Genomic DNA, 14,758 nt, shown 5'->3' on the forward strand with positions numbered 1-14,758 from the left:
TTCGCTCCAGTGGAGATGAGACAGAGGGAGAAGGATGAGGTGGTTTGGGATGATGTATCCCAGTGATTAATGCAAACTGACAGTGAACTCCTGCCCTACAGCAAAAGGTAGCGCCGTCAGAGACATCCATCTGGTGACCCCATACATCTCGACAGACAGCCTCCTCCCCGGTTATGGCTGCACCCCCATGGGAAGGATGCCAGCTTGGAGACTGACACACATCGGCCCGGATTTCCCCTGATGTCAGGTTTCTCATACTGTAACCCACTATTATCTGTAGACTGCCTATTAAACCACAAATCACAGGCTGATCTGTGGCACAGTTACACACCAGAGGGTATTCTGTGTGTTTTATTCCTAAAAGGAAAAAAAAAACACGGACCTGACCTGAGGTTAACTCAGACTTAAACAATCAGGATGAGATCTCTGCCTCATTTTTAATTCTCTGTCTCATCTGAGGAGAAAATTGTAACTTGCAGCAACAAAGTGAGCAACACGGCGCACAACATCGCCCATTAGACGCGCGGTTGTAAATAATGAGCCCGTTCAACGAAAAAAACAACACAAAGCCAGGGGATTTAAACTGTGATCTTTCATTTCAACACATATTTTAAGTTGGAGACACTTTTTAAACAGAGCAGAGACACGTTTCTTACCTCAAAGCGCAGCTCAGTGCCGAAACCTCAGGCTGTGACAAGCTGTTTCCCTGCGGAAAATGTCACTGAACAGCCGGATCTCAGGAGCCTGGGACCGCTGGAGGTAAGTATTCAAATAAAACAACAAACAATGCCGATCAGCTGGGATGTCCACGGAGGTGAATTCACCGCAATGTCCGACTAATAAAATCCACCGCCACGACTTCTGCGGTCCCAGTCAGGACGGGCACGCAGTGTTGAGGGGAGGCTGGTGTGCAAACAGTTTTGTGAAGTGGCTGAAAGCTGAGCGGCTCATCCAGCAGGCTGCTCTGCTCCGGAGGGCGGAGACTCTCCCCCCGACACACAGCAACACGCCTCCGGTTTACCTTCTCCATTGTCACCCCCGCGTTGTTTGGTGAGTGAGAAACACAAAGTCAGTGTGTAGCAGAAATGATGCCGAAAATGATGTGATGCTAACAGGTGAGCTAGCTTATCCAGAAAGTTAAGCATCCATGTTTGAAGGGTTATATTAATGTATGGGAACAAACCGCTACTTGTTGTGACACCAAGGGCGTAGGTTTGGTCTCAGCTTTGGTAGTGACATTACCAGGGGTGGACTGGTACAAAAATTCAGCTCTGGCATTTTCTGTCCAGACCAGCCCACTATATTATCAGCGGACACCACGAAGAAGTCCACAAATCTCGTGGCGTCCTTTCTCACACATACTACAAAGGAGAGTCATATTCCTTGATAGCAGTTAACAAATAAAGCACGTAGCTATGAACTCAAGGACTAAAACTGACAGCTATAGCAATCAACCAATCAATCTTTGTTCATTATAGTGTCAAATCACAACAGAAGTTATGTTATGACCAGGGGTGGGACGAGACTAACGGGAAGAACCCAAAACCAGAGACGGGGTGGAGTTTTTCTCACATCATTACTTACATTTGCACAACAGTTGGTGCATTTCTCAAAACAATTAGTACAAACTGCAAAACCTTGTTGATAACCTGCAAAAGCATGTCACATGCTCAAAATAGAGGTCATTCCTCAAAACCAAGTATTCCTATCAAAGAAAGTGTGTGTGTCATAAAAAAAAGTCCTGACACCATCATTTATGAACAAGGTAGTCAAATGGCTTTGTCGTGTTTTCATTAGGACACTTTACTAGTGTTTCCCAATGCAAAAAAGCCAGATCTTTGTGACCTGAAAATGCTCAAGACTATACACTAACACTATACACAGCCATTTGAAAACTACAGTAAAAGTAACACATTTACACACAAATTATACCTATTAGATAGTTATCACCTCAGTAAACAATAAATGAATTGAAAGATTACAATAAATTCAATGGTAAATATTGCAAATTAAACTTATTATTTCCTACAGGTTTACTTGTGTTTTGTATCTCTGTTTACAGCTCATCAGGCCACGTGAATGTTTACTGTTGCTATGGCAACAAGAGACCGCTGACGTTAGCATCTGTTAGCTAGCTTAGCTAAATCATCTGAACAATAATAACCCATAATATCACAATTCGGCGTATTTGAACAAAATCAACCACAACTACCAACAGTCACAGCCCTTTAACTCCGGGCTGATGTGCTGCCACATGTTAGATTGTCAAAGTTAGAAAATAACGGCTTCAGTCCCTGAGGAGCTACGTTAGCATTAGCGGCAGCTACGTTAGCATTAGCTGCGTTCATCAGTATGCAGTAAGTGAGGTCGCATCACATTCAATGTAAAAGCGTCTTTTACTTTGTTTTGGACATGTCTCAAACATTTAGCCGAGCCAGCCCCAGGCTGACGTTACTGACCCTGTCTGCCTCCACTCGCTCATCATCGTCAGGTCCTCCTCCCTCGTCTCCTGGCGCAGCAGCACCTGTGGCTGCTGGCGGGTCGGTGTCACTGGTCCCGGCACCAAAAAGCTCCGTCAACTTCGCACATTTAGCAGCCTCCACCTCCAGAGACTTCAACTTTTTAATCGCTGTTTCTCAGCTGTTTCTTCCTCTTATCCATTTCAAGTAGCGGACACAGTTTGGAAGATGCTCACTACTACCACTCACTAACGTTACTACTGGCTCAGCAGCAGACAAATATTGGTAGTGACTATTTTGCAATCCTCGAACATTGGTTGTGACATGTCACGACCATCTATATAGAAACCTACGCCCATGTGTGACACAGTTGAGAAACTGGCTCCCACTTTTCACTCAGGAAAGTTAGCTAGTTAGCTTAGTTTAACAACAACAACACAACAAACACAAAGTCAGTGTGGCGGAAATGATGCCAAGAATGATGTGATGCTAACAGGTGAGCTAGCTTATCCAGAAAGTTAAGCACCCATGTTTGAAGGGTTATATTAATGTATGGGAACAAACCCCTACTTGTTGTGACACAGTTGAGAAACTGGCTCCCACTTTTCACTCAGGAAAGTTAGCTAGTTAGCTTAGTTTAACAACAACAACACAACAAACACAAAGTCAGTGTGGCAGAAATGATGCTGAGAATGATGTGATGCTAACAGGTGAGCTAGCTTATCCAGAAAGTTAAGCATCCTTGTTTGAAGGGTTATATTAATATAATAATCCCACTTTTCACTCAGGAAAGTTAGCTAGTTAGCTTAGTTTAACAACAACAACACAAAAATAGTGGTGAGGTTTGTTCGTAGTCCACTCCCGTTTGCCCCATGGGACCTCATTTCAGAAAAACTTCCTATAGTAGTGAATGGAGAGAGACAAATAGTTTTTTGATCCCGTTTGAATTGTGCCATGAATTACACATAATATGCTGTTTGTGAATTTAAAAGGTCAAAAGTCGCAGTTTGTCATAAAACTAATGAAATATACTAGACTTCCCGCCGAGCGAACCGGCTAACTTCCTGTTTAGCGCCCGGCTTACTTGAATGAGGATAAAATAATTTAATCGTGCGGCTCTTCTAGACTTTCCAAATGTTATTGGACCGAATGGCTCAAATTATGACAGTGAAACGAGTTATTTCGCGGGGGTTGTGACGCTCAAGAAAATGTATCCAGCATTTTACAGCCCCTTCTTTCACAATGTGAACCACTTCCTGGGGGCTTGTTTCTGAGCCGAGTTGGCGGCCTGGTTACCACAGGCTTAAGATATTAACACATTTTGTTCTATGACATAAAAAACAAACATTAAATGTCCCACAATATGTGTGTAGTAATTGTGAAGTAAGATGCTTAGTGATGGTGACGTTTAAGTAATGTGATGGCAGTGTAGTCTGTTTATAGCCTAACATTAGCTTTTTACTTTTAGCGATTTAATTAACGCCTCGAAATTACAAAAGTGGTGTTCATCTGTGAAGATTATCTTGATGAACTAAATGTGGTTTCGGGTTAGCTGACAAAAATACATCATTTCATTTCATCATTTTTTTCCCATAACTGAATAAACCAGCTGTTCTCTGAGGAAAATAAAGTCCCCAGAACACTGTTGGAAGCTAGAAAGGTGGCAGGGTCCGCCAAATGTAATGTAAATGTAAGTAAAACAGTATGAAATTGTGTTGTCCTTTAAGGTCAGTTTGTTTATTTAGTTTATTCAGTCATGAAAACAAAGAGTTTGTTTATTCAGTTTGTTTAGCTATAAAAAAATCTTTCTCTTCTGAATAAAACTTCTTCACCAAAACCACCTAGTGCACCTTTTACTCTTCATTTAACTCGTACTTTTATATACATACACACTCATATACAGTTTATACATATATAACACATACGTATACATATATACATACATTCACTCATTCAATTCTTACTTGAGTTGCAGAATAAATACTATTTAAGCAGACTTTCGACTTTTTCTTTGAATTCAGATGTTTTTCCAATTGTTTTTTTCATGTGCTTTAATTTTTTTCACACAGCTTGTTGTCTCAGTAAGCAAAATGCCTTTAGTTTGGAAATACAGGACTTACACAAAATAAACAGGCAAATCATTCTGTTTGTCCTGATGATCTTTTACACACAGAGATGTGATGGAAGGAGTCAACATTTTATTTGGACAGATGACTCAAGATGCAGTCACTGCTTGTGGGGAAAGTTCATGAAAAAGTTTTACAACACAGAGTAAGCCTGAAAAAAAAAATGACTGCGTCTAGAGAGTATCCTGAGGGATAAAGTAGTATTATCTTTTGGGAAGTAAAGAGTATTGCCTCGTTGAGAAAGGGGCTCAACACTGTTTTTGATTCCAGCAACAGATAAGTGACAACTCCCAGATAGGCAGCTGATAGTTATTGTTTGTCCCTTGTTAATTATTCATGCTGTGTGCCGCTCTCGCAGCCAGAAAACAAGAGGAGTGCTTTTGTTTGGGGTTTGGAGGGGCTAACAGAGGGGCCTGAAGTGTTTTCTATCCCTCTGTGCTCCTCGTGTCACAAAATCTACTACAGATGGAGAGCAAGATAAGCGCTCCAGAGGCTGATCTTTTTGCCTTCTCCTCTAAGGTCGTGACACTGACATTCCCAGTGGCATACGTGATACTTCCAACCCCCAGTCACCTCGTGTTTTCTCCTGATCCCTTTCTTATTGGCCCTTAGGAATTCTGCAATTTTTAAGAGCATTTTTGAAGTCAACAATAAACGACAACCAGCGGCTCAAAGTGAAGTTTAAAACAAGGCGGAGATTAGCTTATGGAAAGGTTGGATTCGACGGCTCATCAGGAGTTGGGTCAGACGCAGGGCCTCTGCCTGTGTAAGAAAAGTATCACAGGAATGGCTTGGCTGCACAGAGAACAGCTGTGAGGTATTTTCTTTTTGGCTCCTTGGGTATTTTCAGAGGGCTCAGAGTGTAAAGAAAGACTGAGGTGAATCACTGACTATACCTCCCCCTCGCCTTTGAGCACTCGCATGGATCACTGGTGTTGGGGAGAGGTCCTCTCTTCAGGCCCTGACACAGTTTGGTTCAACCATTATTTGTTTTTCTTAACTAATCAGTGATTGATGAACAAATGTAGTGATCTGTGGCCCTGGGGATGCAGTACACCAGTCAAAAGACATCTCCAAAAACAGTTTACAGTCTCAGGTTTGGATTTTTCAGTGACGGTCTAAGTCACTATGCAGGAATTCAAGGAAACATTTAAAAGTGACTCAAACATTAAATTCATTCAAGAGAGGTTTTTACAAAATTGGCAGCTGATATAAAAGAGAAGGTAAAGTATAAAATGTGGTTTCCAAACTCTGATTAATGACTTTTGAAGTGACTCAGATGAGGTGGAAGGTTTTGCTGCTGCAGGGGAACAAGTAGAACCAACTATTTATTTTAGCAAAAGCTTCTCCGATGAAGCCATGCGAATGTTAAACCTCAGGGAATTTGGATTGCACGCTCTGTTCATTACATGTGCGAAAATCATCTTGAAACCCATTTTTTGCTGGTGTGATTTGGTGTACAGTCTACTTGTTCCCCCTACATCCAGGCTGCTGGCAATAAAATGTACTCTTGTCCATGTTAATCACATAACACACACACACACACACGGACACACTGATAGGCAGACTAGGCTAGCTTAAAGGCCGTTCCTCACATGCACATTCTTATCGCACACAAACCCATTTAATTCAATTTACACAGCCCGCGCTTCAATTTCACACACATAGCATCACACCACATGCTATCTCATTAAACAGGCTGTGGACATGCTTCACAAGCGCTCACAAAGTAGGCCTTTTTGTTGTGCGTGCACACACACACACACACAGAAGCACACAGGGGATGTACTCTTAAGGAATTTCCCCGGCAACAGCATAGCAGTAATTTAATATAGCAATTTTTTTGGTAATGTGATGTTGGATTGCTTTGTCTTTAAATGTTTTTTTAATATGTAAATATTAAAACACAGGTTGTAATTTCAACATGCTGTTCTGTGGTTGGTGCACGGAGATAAAACTGTCTCTTCCCCGTGTTGAAACATGATTTATATTGTGCAGGTTTGAAATGCATGAAAGCTCTTTTTCCATTACAGCTGTGAAGCGTCTTTTGCATTGGTGCTGACATGCATACAGTGTAGCGCCAAAGAATAGTTTAATATTTTGGGAAAGACACACATGATTTGGATGAAACGATTCAGGTTCAGCTACAATGTACATTATGAATTCATCTTGCGATTACTTTCTAGATTAAACAATTAATCTTTTAGTCCATAAATGTTAGAAAATAGTGAAATAGCCTGTCACACTTTCCAGAGCCCTTGGTGATATCTTCAGAGTGCTTCTTTTGTCTTAACAAAAATCTAAAATATACAAAAAATACTGAATTTACAATAACAAATTTGTGAAAAGCAGCAAATCCTCACATTGAAGAAGATAAAACTGAAAATGACATGAATTACTGCTTATCAAAAGAGCTGTCTGCCGATGGACTAATCTTTTCAGCTGCAATGCTAAATATGTAGCTAGAACCAGGAGGCGATTAGCTTAGCTTAGCATGAAGACTCAAAGCAGGGGGGAAACAGCTAGCTTGGTTCTCTCCAAACAGAAAAATGACGATGTGTCTTTACAGGGAGGCACATGCTGGCCACTTAGCAGCTCCATTGGAGCAGTTGGGGTTATGTGCTAAAGGGCACCTTAGCGGTGGTAATGAGGTGTAAGTGCTGCCTTTCACTCTCCCAACCCAGATTTATCCTGATGGTCCGCAGGATTGAACCAACAACAACCTTCTGGCCACGAGTGTTTTGACATTTTTATGTCAAACTGCTCCTTTTAAATGTACATTTTCTGGGGACATCAGAAACAGAATCAGTCACTGAACATAAACTGTTCAGATTAGGCTCATTCGCAAAAAAGGCAATTAAAAAGTTATTTCGCAATATTAAATGAAATAAACAGATCATAAATCACAGCAGGAGGATTAGTCACAAAGCACTGATGATTGCTTTTATGATTCATTTATTTCAGATTTTTATTTCATTTGTTTGAACAAACAACAAGGCCATGGAAGTCTTTTCTCCAGCTGTGCCGTTTGCCTCCCATTATTTTGGTAATGTAACATCCTTAAAAACACACACACAGATACATAAACACAGATGCAAACACGGAGACGTTGAACACATCCTTGTAGCCTCAATCTGTCAGGGGGCATCAGCCAGCACCCAGGGGAAACATGCCATGCCTCACGGCCTCCTGCCCCGTCCATGACTTCAGGACCAGGATCAAACTGTGGGACGGAGTGTAGACGGGCAAGACTCATCTTCTGGATGCCCTTTAGGGGCAAATAAACACAGTAACACTACTGCTGAACGGGCCTGCAGTCCTTAATTTTCCATCTCATTGTCTGAGTCATAGCATTTGTCATTTTTCTTGCGGCAAACCTTTCTTCTTAACCTAGATATTTAAGCAGAAACCGTCCTCACGAGGCAAGTGGCAAGCATTTTCCCCCAGAGAATTTATCTGTGACACTATTCAAAATCAGTGTGCTTTCACATGGATCATCTGTGAACTCATGCATCTCCATCTGGCTTAGTGAGCCTGCCTGCGTCTGTCACATAGCCAGGCTGACGGAGAAGGGGTTGAGGAAGGTGACAATATAGAGACGACTCTCAAGCTGGAAGCTAATGAATCATCTTTATTTGGAAACACCTTCATCTTAACAGTTCCTGTGGTAATGGCATGCCTTACCTGGCTGTACCATGGCAACAAGCCCCCAACGCTGTTTAGAGGAGTAATTGGACAAATCCGTAGGAAGAGGCTTAAGTGGAACATAGTAGTATTAACAAGCTGAATCTGAAATTAGAAAGCTTTTAGAATTATCTTTAATGCTCGCGTGCTGTGTTCTCATATCTGCTGTTTCTCTGTTTCTGTTTGCATTCCTCCGCGTAAAAACAAAACACCTGTGGGCACTCTGGTGTAAGACTTCCCCCCACCTTAATAATTACAGATGACTACCTGGTGTAGCTCAGTCACTGACAGGAGCCTGAGGATACAAAAGAGAGAGAGCAAGTGGGAGGGAAAATGAGAGAAAAGTGTAGAGATATGTCAGTCTGCCTCTGCATACCTACATCTTCTTTCAGGAATTCACACAACAGAAACATCTGCTGGGTCTCAGCTTAGCCAAGCAGCGAAAAAAACCCACACGAGGCTGCAGAGCGAGAGTAAATGGAGAGTGTAAAGATGGATACAAGGAATGACTGGACCATTTTTGCCCTTGTTCCCTCTTTATGTACAGTAAGTGTGCTGACTGACCCCCCCCCCCCCCCCCCCCCCGCCCCCGCCCCTTGAGTGCAGCCATTTCTTTGCTGTCTTGCGGTGACAGGCCAAGCGTGGCTGAACTCCCTCCATATACTGTACCTCCAGTGCTCCCAGGAGGATGAATTGGCTGGTGAATGGAGGAAAGTAGGCCAGGGGAGCCACCGCTGCATCCCCTCCTCCTCCTCCTCCTCCTCTGGAAATCTGATTCACGGGAGAGGAAATATCCATTTGTCTGTCGCACAGAATTTCTCTTCTCCTCTGTTTCATTCGAGGATTTCATCTACCTCAGATAGACCATGCATTTTTAACGCTGTAGATTTATTTTCTGTATTCACTCAGTTGCTGTAGGTGTTACATACATTGTGTGTGTCTTGACAAGACATCACGGTTTAGATTAATTCAAACAGGTCTGAGCCACTTCTTCCGTCAGGGGACTGTGGTTGTATGTGCAGCACAAGTATGGAGCTCTGTGGTTATTGGTCCAGCCCAGACTCATTTTCTGGTCTGGGAGTCTTGGAAGGTGGAGCTGTGGGATATAAAAGATTTTGAAAAATGAATAATGATTTGTGGATTCAGGCGATGTGGCCCAGTGCACTGTAAAACATTGCAAGCTGGTTAAACTTAAAAGCAAAAGAGAAACAGAAGTGTTCGGTAGAAATAAAAAGGACTCATGAACAACTCATTTTCAGCTGACTGACTATGCAGACTGACCTTTATCAATTAACTAGCTCCCCTCAAAGTACAATCAAATCCTTGTTTAAAACCTAACAAAACACTCCAACAGCCATAGAAAGAGACATGATGTGATTACAGTGAGTGGTTTAAGCTGACACCTCTGTTGTTTCCAATGTAATGCTGTCAGAGCTGATGATGATTCAACTTTTCCAACGTGCAGTTGCAGCTTGCCATGTGACTATGGCAACGATAGCCACAGTGAGGAAACGATACAGGAGCTAATTTAACTGATAACTGCATTGCACACCTCTTCATCAGATTGATGAAGACAAATGGTGTTGGTGTGAGGAAGGAAGGTTTTTGAACTGAACCAATAAATACTGTTTATGATATTAGGTAGCAAAACTGCTGTATTTATTATGTCATACTGATGCCAGTTTCCTCTATTTTAAGCTACAACCTGCTCATTTAGCTCTGTAATGACATTATACCATGTAAATCGCTGCAGCATGTATTATAGTGGGCTGGTTGGGATCTGTTGTGGCGGTGTTGATGGCAGTTATTTGCTTTCTGAAAACACCTTTATAAACAACACTTTCATAGGCCTGGTTTCATGCTGAACTGAAAGTTTAACAAGCAGCAGACTAAAGGTCACTGTTGAGCTGAAGACAGCCAGAATCAGTGCTGCACATCACGGCCTTATAAACAGTGATGCCTTCACTTACTGTACATTGGCCTACTTGAGTGCATTTGGCAACCACTTAGCATTGTCAAAAAGTGAACAAACTACATAGTTATTGGCAATCTTTGTCCTGAACTGAGTAAAACGATTCAAATCAGCAAAGTGATTTGTAATTTCCACCTCTTATCTTAATAAGCTTCGATGAGCTAAAATGTTAAGTAAACTTAAGATTGTAGGTTCAGTCAACATTTCTTTTGTCACACTGACATATATTACAGTCACATTTCCTTTCCACTGACACTCTCAGTAGGAAGGGTCTGTTCTTCTTTTGCCTCAAAGTCTTCACAGCTTTGGTTGTTCCTGTTGGAGCCACGTTTGAACCAGCGCTAGAATAAAGACGTGAGGTTGCTTCCACCGTCTTTGTTAACTTAAGTGAATAAATACCATGATCAAGGTTGGCATTGGTTTCATTCTTCTTCTTTTGTCAAATGTATCATATCAGGATAAACCACCTGAGATGTATCATCTTGTTTTTAAGGGGGTCTTGAAATCACTAGAACAAACAGGAAATGAGACACAATATAAAACACAACACATAAAACTACTAAAGAAAAACTAAAACACAGACTTAACAACAAAAACAAAACAGACTTTACAATTACAACCTCAGAATAGACACTCTCATAAGAAAAATTAGAGAAAAGATGTGGTCCTAAAGTAGAGCCTTGAGGAACACCCTTTTGGCTATGTTACCAAATTTATTTTACACCATTGGAAAAAAAAAAACACATTGCTTTCTGTCTCTGAAGCATTCATTCTAAAAAAATATTTCTGTATGATGTTTTACAGTGTACTTTGGTGGCACGTCTGCAGATGCCTGGACGTCTTGTTTCCAGAGCTTTTAACCAGAGAGCAGTAACCAGGTGTAGTGTCAGCACTGTCATGGTGGTCAATATTATTTTCTGCCTCCGGCCTGCTGGAGTCCCCTCTCACCAAGATTAATGTGGAGACCTGTTAATACAGTTTGAGCTGGATGCTTGGTGAACCATAACTCCTGCTACTGTCCCATCCCACCATGAACGCTGTATTTTCATGTCCAAAAGCCGATAATGACGTTTGCAGAGTTTATTTTGGACCTGCTACACTTAACGCTGCAGCCTTTTTACAGATGCCCAGGTAATTTCCCTCCTTCCCTTCAGAGCACAAGCATACATAAATGAAATATGGATGCAGCTTGAAATCAACTCCAGCGGCATCCAATCTCTTGAATCAACTTTGGGGATGTTTCCCTGCCAACTCCTGCTTGGATACCAACACTTCCTTAGCAACTGCATGGCCAGCGGCTATATATGTGCATTTAATGCTGACAGGAGCTGCAGGGCTCAGCTGTTGATGGAACACAGTTATCCTTTTTCTCATTACTGCCTGCTCAATGTGAGATCCACCAGGCCTGCAGGATGACCATCAGGGACTTAGGTATGTGTGTGTGTGTGTGTGTGTGTGTGTGTGTGCGCGCGCACATATGGGCCAATAAGAAGAACAGGCCTCCTCCTTGGAAACACCTGTCCAATACTCTGAGCAGATATCTGAGCATACAAACAAAGGATTTTTTTCCTCATCATACTCCAGATGTCATCTGATACAGATGTAAACACGGCTCCCTGAGAAAAATGGAAATTGCTCAAACATGTTCAAAGTGCCAGAACTTGCATGCATAATTTCATTTGAGACCATAAAACACAAATCAGATGCTCCTCCCGTGACAGCAGTGTGGGCTAACCTGTCTCTACACGTACAAAGCTGCAGTCGTGCCTCCATTGACAAAACACACAAGTAAGGAAATACCCAAAAATCTGTGTCCAAAACAAAACCTGCTTCACTGGATGCCTTGTTTCCATGGATAAATACATAGACACATCAGGCTAGAGAAAAGGTGATGTCATGATATTTTTGTTTGCCAGACAATACATCTGACAATTCCTATAGAATCACAGGAGTGAAAGCAATATAAACACTGTATTTTTCTTTATTGATCCCCCTCCCCATACAGAACTTACTGTAAGTGGGCTCAATCATCAGCCCCTAATGGTAACACAAGGTCGGCAGCAAAGGCTTTCCTCCTTTGAAAATCCATGCAGCAAATAGCATTTCGCTCAAAAGCAGCCTTCAGTATTAACGTAAACTGGAAACGTGTAGACTTGATCAACAGACTGTGCCAATTGTTCTTATTGTTTGCAATGCTTTCTTTTATTGTTTGTTTAAAAAACTGCTATCATTACCATTTTACATTAAAAGAGGATTGAATAACATTAACGTGAAAGAGGCTGATCATAGTGATCAGAGAATTAACACCCGTTCTATAGAGCGTTTAGGCATCTTTCAGCCCATTGTCTGAAATGTTACTGTTTGGTTCACACTCTCTACTCTTATAGCACTGTTTTCTAACAGGCAGGTGTGTTGAGCAAAAACACTCACAAAACCAACCGTACACCACCTGCTGAGCTTCAGACAGCAGAATGACAAAGTCAGCGACAAGCTGGGGAACATAATGGAGCATTTAGCTGCTAAAGCACCTGACGTTTATCTCAGGAGTTGGCAGAGACCAAAGAGTTGAAAGAGAGTGAACATGGAATTATCATATCATGTTGACACAAACATGACTACAAGAAAATGCTAATGTTGCTACGTCTCTGCTGGATGTTTGCTTGCAAGTTTGACACATCAACTTAATACGTCTGTGTTTGGTTTCCAGTTTTTTTCTCAAAAAACACATCAGTTTTCTCGTATTGTCCAGTAGCAGTATCTAAAACGCTCTGTTTTAGCTCTTGTCTCTTTTAAGATCCTGCCTCCCGAATACCCAGTCTGCTCTGATTGGTCAGCTCACACACACCTGAGCAAGCATCGCAAACAACATCAGAGCAGCTGTGCTAAATCAACTCTTACATGCCAAACTAGCTGGTAGGCATAAATTATGCAAATGTGTGACATGATGACGTTTCAGGAGCAGTGTTTTCTGTGGGAGAGAGGAGCTTCTGTTAGTGCTGACTTTGATCTTTTTAACTTTCAAGACCTTTTACATACATACAACACTGAAGGAAAGGGAAAAAAACAAAACAATAAACCATAAGATTACCCCAAGATTCTTGCCTCCATACGGGTTAAAGTCAGTATTCTTCTCACAACAACACCCAGCTGCTGCATCTGCTGAATTCACACCATTCTTCACGACCAATACATAATACATTTAAAAGAATGACTGTATGTGTAATAAATAATAATTTCAGGATTTTTTAAATGAGTTCAGATGAAACTAAGATATTAATTATGGCTTGGTCACTTACTTTGGCTGTAAAGGTCATGTCACCAACATTGCTGTCAAAGAAAGTGGAGCGACGGACAAGAAAATGGACAGTTATTTGTTCAAAAGGGCAAAAGTGAGACTCATCACGTCTGAGTGATGTGACACATTAATTTACCGATGGATCTCACTTTCATTATTTGAAGATGTGATCGGCGTCCAAAGATAATCCAGGTGATTGATTGGAACGGTCCATCATGAGAAACTGAGGCACAGTGGTGTAATTATTTCTATACAAGGACAAGATGAGGTAAAGGTGGAGAGTCTGATTGAACGTTTAACCTCGCTCCACCATCATCGGTGATTCAAAGCTCAGCCAGTGAGCTCACAGTATTGGTTGTGAAATGTTGTCACATCAAAGTCCTGCTTCAAGATCAAGCATCAAAGAATAAATGGCAAACATGTCTCACACCATATGAGATGGAGGGCTTAATGAAAAGGGAAAGCAACGAGGGATGAAAAAAAAGCAAATAGGATCTTTGGATATCTAGCTAGGATATCTGATTTTCTTCATCATGTCAAAACTCAGCAGGCGGTTTCAGGGGAATCACCTGACTGCCGAGTTTCATATAGAAGCTCATTTTTAAATCATAAATCCAAGAGCTCTGGTCCATCAGGGGAGAATTGATGCCTTTGTCAGTTGGCAGTGTACATATTCTCAATAAAACAGGATCCGATACTTTAATGTGATATTTATATTCCCACAGGATGAATGTTCAATTTGCTCTGACTCCGTGATACCACTCAGAAAGTGACAGATACATGAAACTTTCACGATAGATGTGGATTCAGAGAGTACTGCTCATATAAAAACACGAGCCACCTCTGTCAATTTTTCCTGAGTGAAAAAACAACAAGTAACAATTTACAACAGGTCTTCCTGTTAAGAAATCTGCCTCGACCACTTACTTTGTGTCAAGAGCTTCCAACTCAGCTGCTTTACGTTTCTTTATTAGACTTTTCAACCTGAAGGAAAATGCATTGTTAATTACTGCTAACGATACAGATGTGCATTGCCGGAGGGCCTTGTTTAATAATGAAAGCATTTTCCTCTCTCCTGGCAGGGATGTACACTACTGGTAAACTGGAACAAATTACTGCTTGTTTTCTTTTAGGCCAACATTGGTCAGAAGATACCACCCATGAGTCAAACTCAGGAGTAAAAAGTGCGTCTTTATTTATGACATTTACATCATCAGAAGTT

At 41.5% G+C, this 14,758-nt stretch overlaps 1 protein-coding gene across 1 annotated transcript in view; it reads right to left on the reverse strand.

Moving 5' to 3' along the window:
- tspan18b (tetraspanin 18b) overlaps positions 1-937 on the reverse strand; it is a 34,415-nt gene extending 33,478 nt beyond the window's left edge. The window contains exon 1 of the mRNA XM_073472230.1: positions 657-937. The gene's annotated coding sequence lies outside the window, so the exon portion shown is untranslated. The remainder of the gene's footprint in view (positions 1-656) is intronic.
- Positions 938-14,758: the final 13,821 nt, after the last annotated feature.

Source organism: Pagrus major, chromosome 8 (assembly GCF_040436345.1).
Source record: "Pagrus major chromosome 8, Pma_NU_1.0".
NCBI lineage: Eukaryota > Metazoa > Chordata > Actinopteri > Spariformes > Sparidae > Pagrus > Pagrus major.